This window comes from Monodelphis domestica, chromosome 4, assembly GCF_027887165.1.
Source record: "Monodelphis domestica isolate mMonDom1 chromosome 4, mMonDom1.pri, whole genome shotgun sequence".
In the NCBI taxonomy this organism is placed as follows: domain Eukaryota; kingdom Metazoa; phylum Chordata; class Mammalia; order Didelphimorphia; family Didelphidae; genus Monodelphis; species Monodelphis domestica.
The window spans coordinates 186929800-186946259 of NC_077230.1; positions in this window are offsets into that span (position 1 = coordinate 186929800).

Consider the following 16460-nt stretch of genomic DNA (forward strand, 5'->3'; position numbering starts at 1 on the left):
ATGCTTAGAAACATTATTTTGAATAGGTGACCATGGGTCCCCTAGACTGCCAAAGGGACCCATGATAAAAAAAAAGTTAAGGACTTCAGCCATAAGAAAGGTCATGCATGCATAATATAAGTTCTTTACTTCTCAGATGAACAAACTTTCTCCCTGATTCCATAATGAAAGATGCTTTACTTAATTGTTACTACAAACTGCCAATAGCAACCATTTCCCCAATATTCTTTTGCTCTTAAAGCTACCATAATAGTGTCTCTGTGATACAGACATTTAAAGCCTTTTGGAATCCAGAATCACCTCTAAATCACAAATACCACATGAGATGAGGACTTTGAGAAAAATAAATTATTGCTACTAGGCTTGAAAGTTTTAGGTACTTTCCCAATATCACATGTGCCTTATTTAGTGGAACATTTCTGAGGCATAGTGCTAATGAAGCTAAATTCCATGTGTAAGACCAATTATCTTTCTTCTCTTTGACAGTCCCATGATATGGGAAAATCCAAATTTCAAATCAGGTAAATTAGGTTTATTCACACTACAAAAAATCCTAATTATCAGCTGTTTTATATGGATTTCAAGGGTATTGAATACAAGAGTATGGATGGAACTGTGCAAATCCATCATTATCACTTTAAATATAAACAAAAATACTAAACCTTATTGACAGCAGATCAGTAATGTCATTTCTATTTGGGAAGATAGTTCAGCTATCTTTCAAATAGATGTGTCCCTTATAAGTTGAGTATAAATAATATTTTTTTCATAAATTTTTTCATTGACTTACATTATAATTTCAGAGATGCTGTCCTCTGTTCTGATTCAACTCAATTCAAGAGACTTGATGAGAAAACAAGAAAATTAGAAACAAAGTCTAGAAATTGAAAAAGTGGAAGAAAATGTAAGCTCTCATATCTAAAACAACTGATCCAAAAAACAAAAAACAGATAACTTGAGTCAGTGGACTACTTGAAAGTCATAAGCAAAAAAGAATCTGAATGTCATATTTCAAGAAATCACAAAAGAAAACTGTTCAGATCTCTTAGAATCTGAGGGAAAAAGAAAAATTCAAAGAATCCAGTGATCACTTCCTGTGGGAAAAAAAGACTCAAAATGAAAACTCCTAGAAACATCATAGCCAAAATCTGGAACTCTCCAGTGTTACAAGGGAATCACTTTAAAAGACTGATATATATTAATTTAAGGTCGCCAAGGAATCAGCTATGTAATTCCTAAATGAAAAACTCAAGTCAGCCGTCAGCTTTTTTTGGAGTTTAATTACAATAGGAGTAAGAAAGGAATTAGAGATATAGAGAGAGAGAGAAAGGGGAGAGAAGGGAATAGGGCTTAAATACCCCTTCTGTTTAGGCTGGGCCAAAAGGCCCAGGCCCTAAGATAGCTGGGGCAAAGAAAAGAGATCAGTCCCTATTACTCACGTGTCCAAAATGGAGAAACAGTCTCAGAGGCCCCCACCTTCAGCTTCCTTCCGAGCAAGCTTCCTCCGAGCCCAGGAACCACACCGCTCAAAAACTCCACCCCTCCCGAGTCTCCAGACCCTCCTATCTTTAAGGAAACCATCCAAGTTGCCTCCCCTCAGTCCTCACATCTACCAATCACTCTTCATCAATTTCCCTGTCAATGGAGGCTCTTGCTTAACCCAGGACCACCCAGAGGTTTCTGGCTTTTGCACATGTCTGTTGAAGGTCATATTTTTCAAATGATTAAATCTTTACTCTTTTGTTACAGCCCTTTCTAAATCCTGTTAACTTGAGTGTGGTAGAGATTGGAATAATTAAATTTTGATCTAGGCTGCAGCCCTTACTCAATCTTATTAGGACTGAATAGGGTGGAGTACCTCCATTGTATCAATTCTAAAATCAATCAAGACTCAAAGAAATTCCTGTTCTATGCTCAAGCATAGGTCAAAGTCCTTTCCATTGTTCAGCAAAGGGTTTCTGTCCTAAAGTAATCTTAAGAAGGGAAGAGAAGGAACCTCCCATGCCAATGGAGTTCCCATTCCAATAGACTATCAGTAAGAAATTTTCCAAGTATGAAATATCCCAATGGTGAAATTTCCAACATTTATAAGTCTAAGGAATTTTGAGGTTTACACCAGTCAAAGAAGGAAATATTATAAATAGCCAGAAAGAAAGATTCATGCACAGAGGAGCTATAGTATCACACAAGATTTAGTACCTACCATATTGAAGAAGTGAAGAGCATGGAATATGATATTTCTAAAGGCAAAAGATAAAGGCCAAGAACATATGACAACAATAACTTCTCCAGAAAAAAATCCTATAGGAAAAAAAATAATTTTCAATGAAAGTGAGGGCTTGCCACCATTTCTTTTTTTAATCAAGTTTATTTATTTAATTAATTAATTTAGAATATTTTTCCATGGTTACATGATTTATATTCTTTCCCTCCCCTTCTTTCCCCCCCTCCCATAGCCAATGAGCAATTCCACTGGATTTTATATGTGTCATTGATCAAGACCTGTTTCCATATTTTTTTTTTTAGTTTTTAAAACATTATTTTATTTGGTCATTTTCATACATTATTCATTGGAAACAGATCATTTTCTTTTCCTCCCCACCTCCCCCCCCTTCCCCTAGCAGACGCACGATTCGTCTGGGTATCACATGTGTCCTTGCTCTGAACCCATTTCCTTGTTGTTGGTATTTGCATTAGGGTGCTCATTTAGTATCTCTCCTCGATCATGTCCCCTCAACCTCTGTAGTCAAGCAGTTGCTTTTTCTCGGTGTTTTACTCCCTCAGTTTGTCCTCTGCTTGAGGCTAGTTTTTTTTCTCGTAGATCCCTGCAGATTGTTCAGGGACATTGTAAAGCCATTAATGGAGAAGTCCATTACGTTCTCTTGTACCACAGTGTATAAGTCTCCGTGTACAATGTTTTCCTAGTTCTGCTCCTCTCACTCTGCATCACTTCCTGGAGGTTGTTCCAGTCTCCATGGAATTCCTCCACTTTATTATTCCTTTTAGCACAATAGTATTCCATCACCAACACATACCACAATTTGTTCAGCCATTCCCCAATTGAAGGGCATCCCCTCATTTTCCAATTTTTGGCCACCACAAAGAGTGCAGCTATGAATATTCTTGTACAAGTCTTTTTCCTTGTTATCTCTTTGGGGTACAAACCCAGCAGTGCTATGGCTGGATCAAAGGGCAGACAGTCTTTTATCTCCCTTTGGGCATAGTTCCAAATTGCCCTCCAGAATGGTTGGATCAATTCACAACTCCACCAGCAATGCATTTATGTCCCTACTTTGCCACATGCCCTCCAACATTCATTACTTTCCTTTGCTGTCATGTTGACCAATCTGCTAGGTGTGAGGTGATACCTCAGAGTTGTTTTGATTTGCATCTCTCTGATTATAAGAGATTTAGAACACTTTTTCATGTGCTTATTAATAGTCTTGATTTCTTTAACTGAAAATTGCCTATTCATGTTCCTTGCCTATTTTTCAATTGGAGAATGGCTTGATTTTTTGTACAACTGGTTTAGCTCTTTATAGATTTGAATAATTAGACCTTTGTCAGAGGTTTTTGTTATGAAGATTGTTTCCCAATTTGTTGCTTTCCTTCTAATTTTAGTTACATTGGTTTTGTTTGTACAAAAACTTTTTAATTTGATATAGTCAAAATTATTTATTTTGCATTTTGTGACTCTTTCTAAGTCTTCCTTGGTTTTAAAATCTTTCCCTTTCCAAAGGTCTGACATGTATACTATTCTGTGTTCACCTAATTTACTTATAGTTTCCTTCTTTATATTCAAGTCATTCACCCATTCTGAGTTTATCTTGGTGCAGGGTGTGAGGTGTTGATCCAAACCTAATCTCTCCCACACTGTCTTCCAATTTTCCCAGCAGTTTTTATCAAATGCTGGATTTTAGTCTCAAAAGCTGGGGTCTTTGGGTTTGTCATAGACTGTCTTGCTGAGGTCATTTACCCCAAGTCTATTCCACTGATCCTCCTTTCTGTCTCTTAGTCAGTACCAAATTGTTTTGATGACCACTGCTTTGTAATATAGTTTGAGATCTGGGACTGCAAGGCCACCTTCCTTTGTATTTTTTTTTTCATTATTTCCCTGGATAGCCTTGATCCTTTGTTCTTCCAAATGAACTTTGTTATGGTTTTCTCTAATTCAGTAAAATAGTTTTTTTGGTAGTTCAATGGGTATGGCACTAAATAGATAGATAAGTTTGGGTAGGATAGTCATTTTTATTATGTTAGCTCATCCCACCCATGAGCAATCATTTTTTTCCAATTGTTTAGATCTAGTTTTAATTGTGTGGAGAGTGTTTTGTAGTTGTGTTCATATAGTTCCTGTGTTTGTCTCAGCAGATAGATTCCTAAGTATTTTATATTGTCTCGGGTGACTTTAAATGGAATTTCTCTTTCTAATTCTTACTGCTGAACTGGGTTGGAGATATATAGAAATACTGATGACTTATGTGGGTTTATTTTGTATCTTGCAACTTTGCTAAAGTTGTTGATTATTTCGATTAGCTTTTTGGTTGATTCCCTAGGATTCTTTAAGTAAATCATCATATCATCCGTAAAGAGTGACAGCTTGGTCTCCTCATTGCCAATTTTAATACCTTCAATTTCTTTTTCTTCTCTAATTGCTACTGCTAATGTTTCTAGTACAATATTAAATAATAAAGGTGATAATGGGCATCCTTGTTTGACTCCTGATCTTATTGGGAAGGCTTCGAGTTTTCCCCATTGCAGAGGATGTTTGCCGATGGTTTTAGATATATACTGTTTATTATTTTTAGGAAAGGCCCTTCTATGCCTATGCTTTCTGGTGTTTTCAATAGGAATGGGTGTTGTATTTGTTTAAAGGCTTTTTCTGCATCTATTGAGATAATCATGTGATTTTTGTTGGTTTGCTTGTTTATATGGTCAATTATGTGGATGGTTTTCCTAATATTGAACCATCCTTGCATTCCTGGTATGAATCCTACCTGATCGTAATGGATAACCCTTGTGATGACTTGCTGGAGTCTTTTTGCTAGTATCCTATTTAAGATTTTTGCATCTATATTCATTAGGGAGATTGGCCTATAGTTTTCTTTCTCTGTTTTTAACCTGCCTGGCTTTGGGATCAGTACCATGTTTGTGTCATAAAAAGACACAAACTTCTTGGCTTATTCTGTTAAATAGTTTGTATAGTATTGGGGTTAGCTGTATTTTGAATGTTTGATAGAATTTATTTGTGAATCCATCTGGACCTGGGGATTTTTTCTTAGGGAGTTCTTTGATGGCTTGTTCAATTTCTTTTTCTGCTGTTTCCATATTATTAATATTTGTACTAGAGTGATCATTTAGATCACCAATAATGTCCCTATTGACCCATGTTTTCAAGCAGTTGTTTTTCTTCTATATTTCTGCTCCCACAGTTCTTTCTCTGGATGTGGATAGCGTTCTTTCTCATAAGTTTCTCAGAATTGTCCTGGATCATTGCATTACTGCAAGTAGAGTCCATTACATTTGATTGTGCCAGTGTATCTATCTGTGTACAGTATTCTCCTGGGTCTGCTCTTGCAACCATTTCTGATGAAAAGACCAGATCTGAATAGAAGCTGAAATTAAAAGAAACATAAAAAAGAGTGAGCAAGTGAACAATTAGTTTTAAGGAACTTTGGAAATATGAACTGTTTATATTCTTATAGAGTTAGGAATGATACAAAAGTCTTTTCAGAATTCTTATATCTTCAAGTGTCATAGAGGGAATCAAATGAGATAGAAAGCCTCAGAAAGGCTTTGTTATATCTTGATAATGTTGAAAGAAACAGTATATATCTGAAACTAAGAGCTAGCATTATATGTAATGTAGACACCCTGGAATTCTTTCCAGTAAAAGCAAGGATGAAGCAAGAATATCAATTGTTACCACTTCTATTTGATGTTGCACTAGAAATGGTAGCTATGGTAATAAGACAAAAAAGATTGAAAGAATGAATATGGACAAAGAAATCCCCCTGATATTATCACTTAAATAAACAAATTCTTACCATCTATCTTAGAATTGACACTGATTATTGGTTCTAAGACAGTAGTACAGTAAGGGCTAGGCAATTGGGATTAAGTGACTTGTTCAGGGTCACACAGCTGGGAAATGCCTCTGGTCAGATTTGAATCTAAGACCTTCCATCTTCAGGCCTGGCTCTCTATTCATTGAGCTACCTAACTGTCTCAATATTATCACTTTTTGCATGTGATAAGATATACTTAGATAACCCTAGAGACTCAACTAAAGTTAATTTAAAAAATTCCTTCAGCAAAATTGAAGGACATAAAATAAACCCATAAAATTATCAGAATTTCTGTATAATTCCAAAATGTAGCAGAAAGAGATAGAGAAATGCCATTTCAAATTTGGTACTTGTTTAAAAAAAGAGGTCAATTACATACAGTGGACTGAGTCCCTAATGTTCAATAAACCCCAAAACTTCAACTACTAGGGTAAAGACATCATTTGACAGGAACTGCTAGGAAAACTGGATATCAGTCTGGCAAAAATTAGGTTTTTCCCATCACTTCTCACCATAATCAAGATAAAACTCAAATAAATATATATCCTTGATATAAATGGTTATGTCATCAACAAGTTAAAGGAAGAAAGAAGAAATTGTCTTTTCTGACTTACGAATAGGGGAAGAGGTCTTAGCCAAATATGGAGAGAGAGAATAAGAGAAGATCAAATGGAAAATTTTTATTGTATGAAATTAAAAAATTTTTGCACAAGCAAATTTAATACAGCTAAGACTAAAAGTAATCATTTTACTGGGGATACATTTTTGGAAAATTTTCTCTGATAAAGATCTAATTTTTAAGACACATAAAAAACTGTGTTGTGAAGATGATGGCTTGCTTAAAGAATAGTGACCTCTTGTTTCTGTCAAGTAATCAATAAAGGTATGTAAGCCAATGGGTAAATGCACTGGGTCAGCTTGCTATTTAAGGAAGCACATTTATAATGAGAAAAATCCATTTGTAATATGAACAGCCTTAAGTTAATTACTTTAAAACTTAGGTTTTCCAAGATCATATTAATTTAAATTCTGTCAGCGAGGAAAGTGATCCTGTCTGTCAAAGGGTAAAGAGTAGGTACTAGCTGAAGTAGCTTATATTTCAGGCTATAACACCAAAAGTAGTAAAGATGCCAGTGACTTTGGTGGTACTCCCTCTATGGTGGGCTATACTCTTCATCCTGCTAAGATGAGAGAAAGCTTACCAAGCCTGTTTGTAGATGCTAACTTCTTTCATAGATTAGTTTAAGGATTAGATTTGTGGATCTCCCTTCTGATGGGGTATTATTAAGAGAAAGCTCCACCAGTATTGCCAGGAGAGGGGAGAGAGGTGGCAATTAGTTTTTGGAAAAGAACTGTTGCTTATTTTGATTCTTTCTTATTTACCTAGCATTCTATTTTAAGTCTATGATCATTTGCTATTATGTCATGTGATTAATTTTATTTGGTAGTGTGACTTTTAAAATCTCCATCTTGGTCTAGCACCCAAATTTGTGCACACCCACACTACAGGGGCATGTGCTAGTCAATGACAAATCAGAAATAACTAACTGCCCACCTGGGCTGTCCTAAGCCACGCTTGAGCCACCATTGGCACTTGTGAGGCACAGGAAGTGAGGTAGGGAAGAACCTCTGGAATTCGCTCACTTCCTATGGACAGAGCTGGGTGGCAGTTCGTGCTAGGAGCTTGAGCAGGGAGGAGGCCCGCAGACAGCTTTCCTTCAGATCGGTCACGTGAGTCAAGGACTGATTCTCTTCTCTACCTTGGCCTTTGGGCCTAAACTCCCTCTGGCTCTGCCAGAAGGTTGAGTTAACCTTTTTCCCTTTCCTCCTCTCTTCTTCTCTCCCTCTCCCTTTTCTTACTCCCATTGTGATTAAACCATCATCAACTCCATTCTGACTTGAGTGTTTCATTTTAGGAATTTCTTAGGTAAATTCCTTGGTGACCATAAATAATATTATACCAATCTTTAAAGGTGATTTTCACAATCACAGTTGGGAGATTCAGAAGAGATAGTGGTTTTATGAGTATTGACTTTGATTAGATGGCATTCTTGCTCAAGCAGTTTCTAAGAATCTGAAGGTGATTTGGAGCACTGGGTCATGAAGGGAAAGATGGCTAACATTCATATAGTACTTTTATTGTCATTCAATCATGTTTCAGGCATCAGACTCTTTTTGATTCTATTTGGAATTTTCTCAGCAAAAATATGGTATCAGTTTGCCATTTCCTTCTCCAGCTCATTTTACAGATGAAGAAACTGAGGCAAAAAGGGTTAAGTGACTTTTCCAGGATCACACAACTAGTAAGTGTCTGAGGTCAGATTTCTAATTCCAAGGCCAGTTCTTTATCCGTCATGTCAACTAACTTCCCTCATATAGTACATTATGGATTATTAAATGTTTCATATCCATTAGTTCATTTGATTCTTATGGCAACCCAATGAGATTCTGTAAGTTACATTATTATACTCATTTTACTGATAAAGAAAAGTGAGGTGCAGAGGAGGGCTATTAATTTGCCCATAGCTAGTAAATGCCAGAAATGGAATTTGGACTTGACTTCTCCAACTTGAGGTCCAGTGGTCTTTTTTCTAAAGGGAAGATACAGAAGGTTTGTTTTTTGGTTTATTCTACTGTATTTATAGTTTGGACATCATAGCAGAAAACTTCCAGTTTCATGAGTCTCAAACTTGGTAACAGGAAATTAGAAACTTTAGCCTGATCCTAAGAATAGTATCTAGGGAAAAAATGACTTTGAAAGTTTCTAATTAAAAATACATCGCTGGCCTTAGTGAAAAATGACTGAGAACTTATATACAACTGACCCACTTTTCAGAAATGGTCTAAATTATAGAATTACTTTGGCAAAGTTTCCTAAGTATATTCCTTTACTAGAGTCTGAAACTTTTCACTCTGGCATTTTTAGGAACGCATTTAGGGAGCCTCTGGGCTATGTATTTTGATTAGTTTCAAAACCAATCTAAATTTTCATTAATGCAGCTCTAAGTCATGAAAGTCATCAATATCACCACATAGTTTCGGTATAGATAGTGTTCTTGGAAAGAAATTTAACCCCAGTGCTGAAAATCACTGCACATCCTGATTTTCTGGCAGTGCTACATTCATTCCCATCTGTTAGGTTGGCAGAATGCCCATGGAGAGTATGCTAGGCCAATTTCAGCAGGGCATAGGTGCTAACCAAACATGGCTTTCAAAGGAGTGCTTTCATCACACAGCAAGTGTCATCTCTTCTGCCTTGTGATCCTGCTGTTTGCAAACAGTTCCAGCTTTGGGCCACATGCTTTGCTACATGGGAACACATCTGCAGATGTTTGCAAACATGATTAAAAAATAAATAAAACAAATATTTGGTTGTATTTCAATTTCATTCTGCCTCAATAACTATCATTTAGGATTAGAGAAGAGTATTTTCCCTTTGGTAAAACAGACTATTCTGATGACCTATGGGGAACTGAACCCTAGAATTCAGGCTCTTATAAATGTTTTTATAATTGTTGGGATTTGACTGAGTACAATTAGTCCTCTGAAAGTGTCATTCCCATGATTTGCTTGTCTTAGTAGAATTTTCCTTATAAATATCTTCTTGGTGCTCTTTAATCAATAAGACTACTTCTTGATCATTTTCTCTGCTTTGACATTTAAAATTATGGTGGAATCCTCTATAAAGCTGGGCTTCCAGGAGAGTGTTAGCATCTCTGTTATAGAATTTCCATATCATTAAGAACTTTTTTTTGGACCATGCCTGTGTGATTTCATTGGTATAGAGTACTGTTGGAAAGAAGTTCCTTTTACTAAAGCCTATCAACAACTGTTTTGCAACTTACAATTTCAGATAGTTACTTGATATATACAGGGTCATATAATTAGTCTGTGTTTGAGATGGGCCTTGGAAAAAGATTTTGAAAACTGATTCCAAGTGCAGCCCTTACTTTAGCCATATTCATTCTCACGAATAGATACGTTTTTGTAATAATATCCTCAGTCTAAAGTCTGGGGCATTCCCTCCCACTAAGGGACACCAGCACATTGCATTCAGTACAGGGAAGCTTGGCCACAAAGAAGGGAATCAAACTCTTCTCAAACTCTGATACATTATGTTCCCATGCCAGTGAAGAGAACACTAGGATTGCTCTTTAAAAGATCTCTGATTTGGCTCATGTCTAAGGGGCTCCTCCCCAAAAGGAATTTTCAGGGTTTCTTCTAAAAAAAGCACTTGATATTCAAAAGAACTTACATTTAGGGAAAAAATTATGATGAAAGAAATACAAAAAATGAAAAAGACTCATAAGCATATATTTGGCCAAAGACTTGAAATAGTAATTCCTATCATATTCTTCCAGGAGGGTAATACTTAAATAATTAAATAATACTTATTAATGTTTAAAACACAAAATACCTTGTCATATTTCTGAATAGTTATTTCATCTTTATCTGGCCTCTGTACTATCTGACTGACCAACTCTGTCAAAGTCCACATCCTCTAAGAAGTTAGAGCATGGTTTGGGCTCATCATCTTGAAGGTGATCCTTTTCTCCAAGAAGTATAGTAGTAACTTCAGGGAAAATCCTCTGCTGTTAGTCACTTGGATATCTCAATGACACCAGATCCCTAGAGTACACAAGATAATAGCCAAGGCTTGAAGTTCCCATCTCAGGATTGCTGTTTGGTCACTTGGGTTCAGGGAAAGAAACACAGAGGCAGGCAGGACATTGAAATCCAGGCTCAGGATCCCACCTGATGAGCATATGTTCATGCTAGTAAGTGTAAGCTCCATAACTGTTGCGTTGGGAAGATTTGTCTAATGTCCTCCTTGCAAGAATTCCAAAGGAGAGTGCTTAGAGTCTCACGCCATGTTCAGGAAGGAGGAAGATTAGAGTGATGATGGAAATTGTCTTTCCTTTTAAAGTCAGCTGTGTGAGTGACACTTGCTATTCAGAGGCCAATATTATTTGACACAGGCACTTCTGTGATGTGAAATGGCTTGAATGTGTCTTTTTTTTCCTTTCTTTTTTTATGTCTTTTTTTTAAGGGACTCACTGGGAAGCATATAGTATATGGGTCTAGAAAAGGTCTAGCTCCATGTAAACTTCCCTGATTAACCCTCCAATGCACTTATAAATCACTTTTAAAATCATATTTTATTTATTTTATAAATCACTAAATCCCCATATACATGGGGAATATCACTTATTTCACAATTTAAAGAGATGTGTAATTCAGTGAGATGCTTTTAATTGGAAAAGTTAGTTTTGTAGTTTAAAATTTTTAAAGATTTTTCAAAAATTACTGAGTTTAAAGGTTAAAATTATAACATTTCTTTTCTGAAGCCCTGAGGCACCACACATTTTTTTCTATTAAAAATGAGTATTTTTTGTTTATCTGTTTTTAAGCTCCACACCCCAAGAGCTAAATTTAAGGCAAATTAAGAACTGAGATGAATCTTGTGAGTTGCCATATCATAGCTAGTGGTGAAAAAAAGGTCTCACATCTGGAAGTGAAATTAGAGATAATTAAGGACCAGTGGCATTGGTCTCCAATGTACTCTTAAGTTAATGTGGTGCCTACGCATCGCTTTCATCCACAAGAGTTTCTCATCTGTCTACCTTCTTATATTTCTCTAAATATATTTTGCCCCTAAGAACCAGCATTTAGGATAATAAAAAATGACTACATGTTTACTTTTATCATCCTATTCAATAGTTTTACAAGCATTTATTAAATGTTTATTATTGTTTTCCAGCTTTATTTAGTTATTAGAATTATGACATGTCAGGAAAGTACTCTGTGTATTTTGGTATGATGTTTAGAAAAAAGGTGTGTAAATTATTTTTTTGCTCTTTAAAAATGGCTAATACATAGCATTTTATCTACATTATGGGTTTAAATATATGTTGTGGGCTTATTCAAGAATCTCGACATGATTTGCAAGATGAATTCTCTAGAAAAATATTTTTCAAGTCCCAAATAACTGATTCATAAATTAATTTTTGACATATTTCTTTATGTTGAAAACTTCCAGTACTGGTTCATCCTATTAGTGGGAAATAGCTTAAATGTCAAGAGCACATTATAAATATTCTTTAAGTGAGTTTCCCAAAATTAGTCATTATTAAGCTTATGGGCCAGAATCCTATTCCATATGACTTTAGGGAAAAATTCCCTTTGGTTGAATTTTCTTTGGAATATTTTCACATGAAATATTTTGCCATGCTGAGAAGTCTGACATTTTTATAAGAAAATTTCATATTAAGAGTGAAAAACAAGACAGGAAGTTAAAATGAGAGAGAGAAAGAAGAGAGAGAGAGAGAGAAAGAACCAAATCTAAAAAACCTCTCGAAAACAGACAATAAGAACATTTTTAGTAGAATTTGTCGACTTTAAAAAAGTCTCAAAAGGTGAAAATTCTTGACTTTAGCTAGCCATGCATGTTAAAGCTGCTGAGTGGAACAGTTGATAGATCTTTTATCTCTGACTTCAAATATTGTTCAAGTTGGGTCAGATCTTTGTGTTTGGCATAGACCCAAGAACAATTAGCCCCATGTAGGAAAGGCAGATCAATTAGAAATGAATGAATAGTCTTAACCTGAAGAAGTGCAAGGTTGAGTGAGTGATAGGCCTGGGACTGCCTACATGGAAGGGAAGCTTTTAGTTATTACATTAGATTCTAAGAAAGAAAAAAAATGTTCTGCTGAAATTTACAAATCCCTAAAGTATATCTTTTGGCAGTTGCTTGGCATGAAGTTAAGGAAGTGGTTGCAAACTGGAAAAACCATTTATAGGACTACTCAAACCTTAGCTGCCTAATTTGAAATCATATGGGGTATTAAAATACCAGCAAATACCAAAGTGTTATCATATTCAGTTATAAAAGATATAGATATAAGCCATATATTTTCCTTAGACTGTTAATAAATGTAGCAGTGGTGTAACAAGTGCGGTTGTATTGTTTTATTTTATACTTTTAAAAGTTTTTACTGTCATAATAATTTCCCAATATATCCTCACCTCTGTCCCAGATAGAATAATTTATTTCTTTCTTTCTTTTTAAAAATTTTAAACCCTTACCTTCTGTCTTGGAATCAATCTTGTGTATTGGTTCCAAGGCAAAAGAGTGGTAAGGGCTAGGCAATGGGGATCAAGTGACTTGCCCAGGGTCACACAGCTGGGAAGTGTCTGAGGCCAGATTTGAACCTCGGACCTCCCATCTTTAGGCCTGGCTCTCAATCCACGGAGCTACCCAGCTGCCCAGCTGCTCCCCAGATAGAATAATTTCTTAAAACAACAATATATAAATCCATAAGGAAAAAATGACTCACCAACTGTCAGAATATTCAGCATTCCATATCCATAGCTCTCATGTCACTATCAAAAGGAAAGAAATGTGTTTGATCATTTGTTTGCTCAGGACCAACCCTGATCATAACATTTACCTCATCAGTTTTATTTAAAAATTTTAATTTCAGTGAACAGAAGTCTATTTTTTTCCCTCCCACCTCTTCCCCATATCTGAAGGACAGAGTGAAAGAAAAAGATAGAAAAACAAAATCTGAGTCCATCACTTTTTTATTCAGAGGTGGGCAGCATGCCTCATCATTTATCTTCAGTTATCATGGGTCATATTATTGATTAGAGCTTTTGTCTTTCAAAGCTGTTTATCTTTACAATACTGTCATTCTGCTTACTTCTCTTTGCATCAGTTCATAGAAGTCTTCCCAGGTTTTTCTGAAATCATCACCATCATTTTTTTACACCACTTTAGTATTGCATTATATTAATATAATATATTCAATTATTCCCCCATTAACGGGCAATCCTTTAGATTCCAGGTCTTTGCTATTATAAAACGATGTTATAGATGCTTTGAACCTGCTTGTGTGTATATTTCCTTTACTTCTTTCTTTGATCTCTTTGGAGTATAGACTTAGTATATAAGAACCTTTGTCACTGAATCAAAAGGAGCACACAGTTTAGTAACTTTAGAGGCCTTGGTCCACATTTCTTTCCAGAATGACTATATTAATTCACATTTCCACCCAAAGTGCTTAAATTCTTTTCTCAAAGTCCTTCCAACATTTATCATTTCCATTTTATGTCAGCTCTGCCAATTTGATGGGTATGAAGTGAAACCTCTGAGTTGCTTTAATTTTCATTTCTCTAAATATTCATGATGGAGCATTTTCTTTCATGAGGTTATTGATAGCTTGGATTTCTTTCTTTGTAAACTGCCTGTTAATATACATTGATCATTTATCATATCTTCATTTTATCAATTGGAGAAATCTTTTGGATTAAACACAAATCTCTCCCTTCCTTATCAAAGTACTTTGAGAGATATTATGGTTCAATACTTGTGGGTTACCTAAATAATTAAAAGGGATTACTAAATACTATTTCTAAAAATCCTTGTAATCAGGACCATATTTTGACAGTGAAGAAAGCTATTTTGACTTTTCCTGTTTGGTCAGATTTCATTTTAAAGCATGTTGTCATTCAAACCTATACTTTGACAATTTTAGAATATAAATTCAGAAGACTTGTAGGACACAAAATAAATGTGGATCTAGGGGGAAAATTTTTATTATAACATAAATTCTGAAGATTTCAATATGGAATCTGGAGAGAATGATAAGGTTAATAATAGGAGCAGCATAATGCATATTAAGTGCTTTATAGCCAGAAAATATCATATATACTTGTTATTTTTATAAGAAGGAATTTCTATATAAATATAAATAAATATGGGTCATATAAAAAAGGGAAGCAATTTGGTAAAGGGAAAATCTGGTAGTGAATTGGGGGATCCAGCAGAGAAGAGACATCCCCAAATGGCAAAAATCCCCATAAATGTGCAGGTGTGAGGCACCATGAAAAGGGGAGAAGAATGCTTCATCTGGAGTCAGAGGAGCTGGATTTATACCTGTACTCTGTCACTTATAGGTGTGTGACCTTGAGCAGGTCACTTGATATCCCTAGGCCTCAGATTTTTCCTCTCTAAAGTGAAGGGTTGGATTAGATGAACTCTAAGCTTCCTTCCAGTTTGAGGTCCTATGATTTTATGTATCAGTTAACACTAAACAATCAATTAATTAAATAGAAGATCTAAAATCTAAAATCTAGGTCATGCCTTGTGACTTTGCTTATCTGATTCATATGAGGTGAATGCTCTGAGTTACTTTAATTTTCATTTCCCTAAATATTTATAATCTAGAGCATTTTTTTTCACATGCTCCTAGAGAGCAGAGATTATCTCACTCTTTCTGTTTTTATCGCCAGCAATTAGCACAGGGCTTGGCACATTGCAAATGCTTAAAAGTTAGATAAAATCTTATATTCAGGTAATTGAAAATTTACCTCTTTTTAGCTAGTGGAAGGGTATAACTCTAAGAAAACCACATGTCCACATGCCTTTTGTGTGGAGTGACCTTGGTTCCTCTAAGTATGTTGGGAGAAAGCAAAATCTGGTAGCTCCTATTGTATTGGAAAAGATTTGAATATGGGCCTGGTGAATTCAAGTTGTCAACAAATATTCATGAAGTATCCTATAATCCAGGTACTTTGCTAAGAGCTAGGCATACAAAAAAGGGCAAAAATAGTTTCTGCCCTCAAGAAACTCATAATCTAATGGGAGATGTGACAAATAAATAATGCACAAATGGCATATATAGTTGTCATCTCTCTCTCCCTCCCTTTCTCTCCCTTCCTCCTCTCTCTCAAGAAAGGGTAGGTATAGTCAACAGTGTCAACAATGGCAGAAGAGTCAAGATGAGCACTGAGAAGAGGCCATCTGACTTGGCAATTAAGAGATCAATCATTGGCAATCATGGAGAAAGCAGTTTTGATTGAGTGATAAGATCAGAAGTCAGATTGTAAGGAAATGAAGTGAATGAGAGGAAGAGAGAGGAAAGAAGACAACTTTCTCTAGGAGTTTAGCTGTGAAAGGAAGCAATATGTAGGATGATTGCATGAAGGGTTAGTTACTAGGGTCAAGTAAAGGTTGCTTTATGACCTAGAACACTTTGGCTTGTTTGCAGCCAACAGAGAAGGAACCAGTAGATAGGGAGAACTGAAAAACAGGGAGAAAGAATAATTGCAGTGGCAATGTGTTGATGTTATGGGAGAGAATAGAATCAAGGAAACAAATAGAGTAGTTAATATTGGTTAAAAGGAGCAAAAGAAGAGAAGATGGGGAATATTGTCAAGGACTTTCAAGATATAAAATAGGAGAAAAGAGCAAACTCTATACAAATAACTTTTTTAAAAAATTATTTTAAAAATTTACCTTTCAACTTAGAATCAATGCTGTGTATTGGTTCCAAGGCAGAAGAGTGATAATGACTAGGCAATGGGGGGGGGGGGGTCAAGTGACTCAAG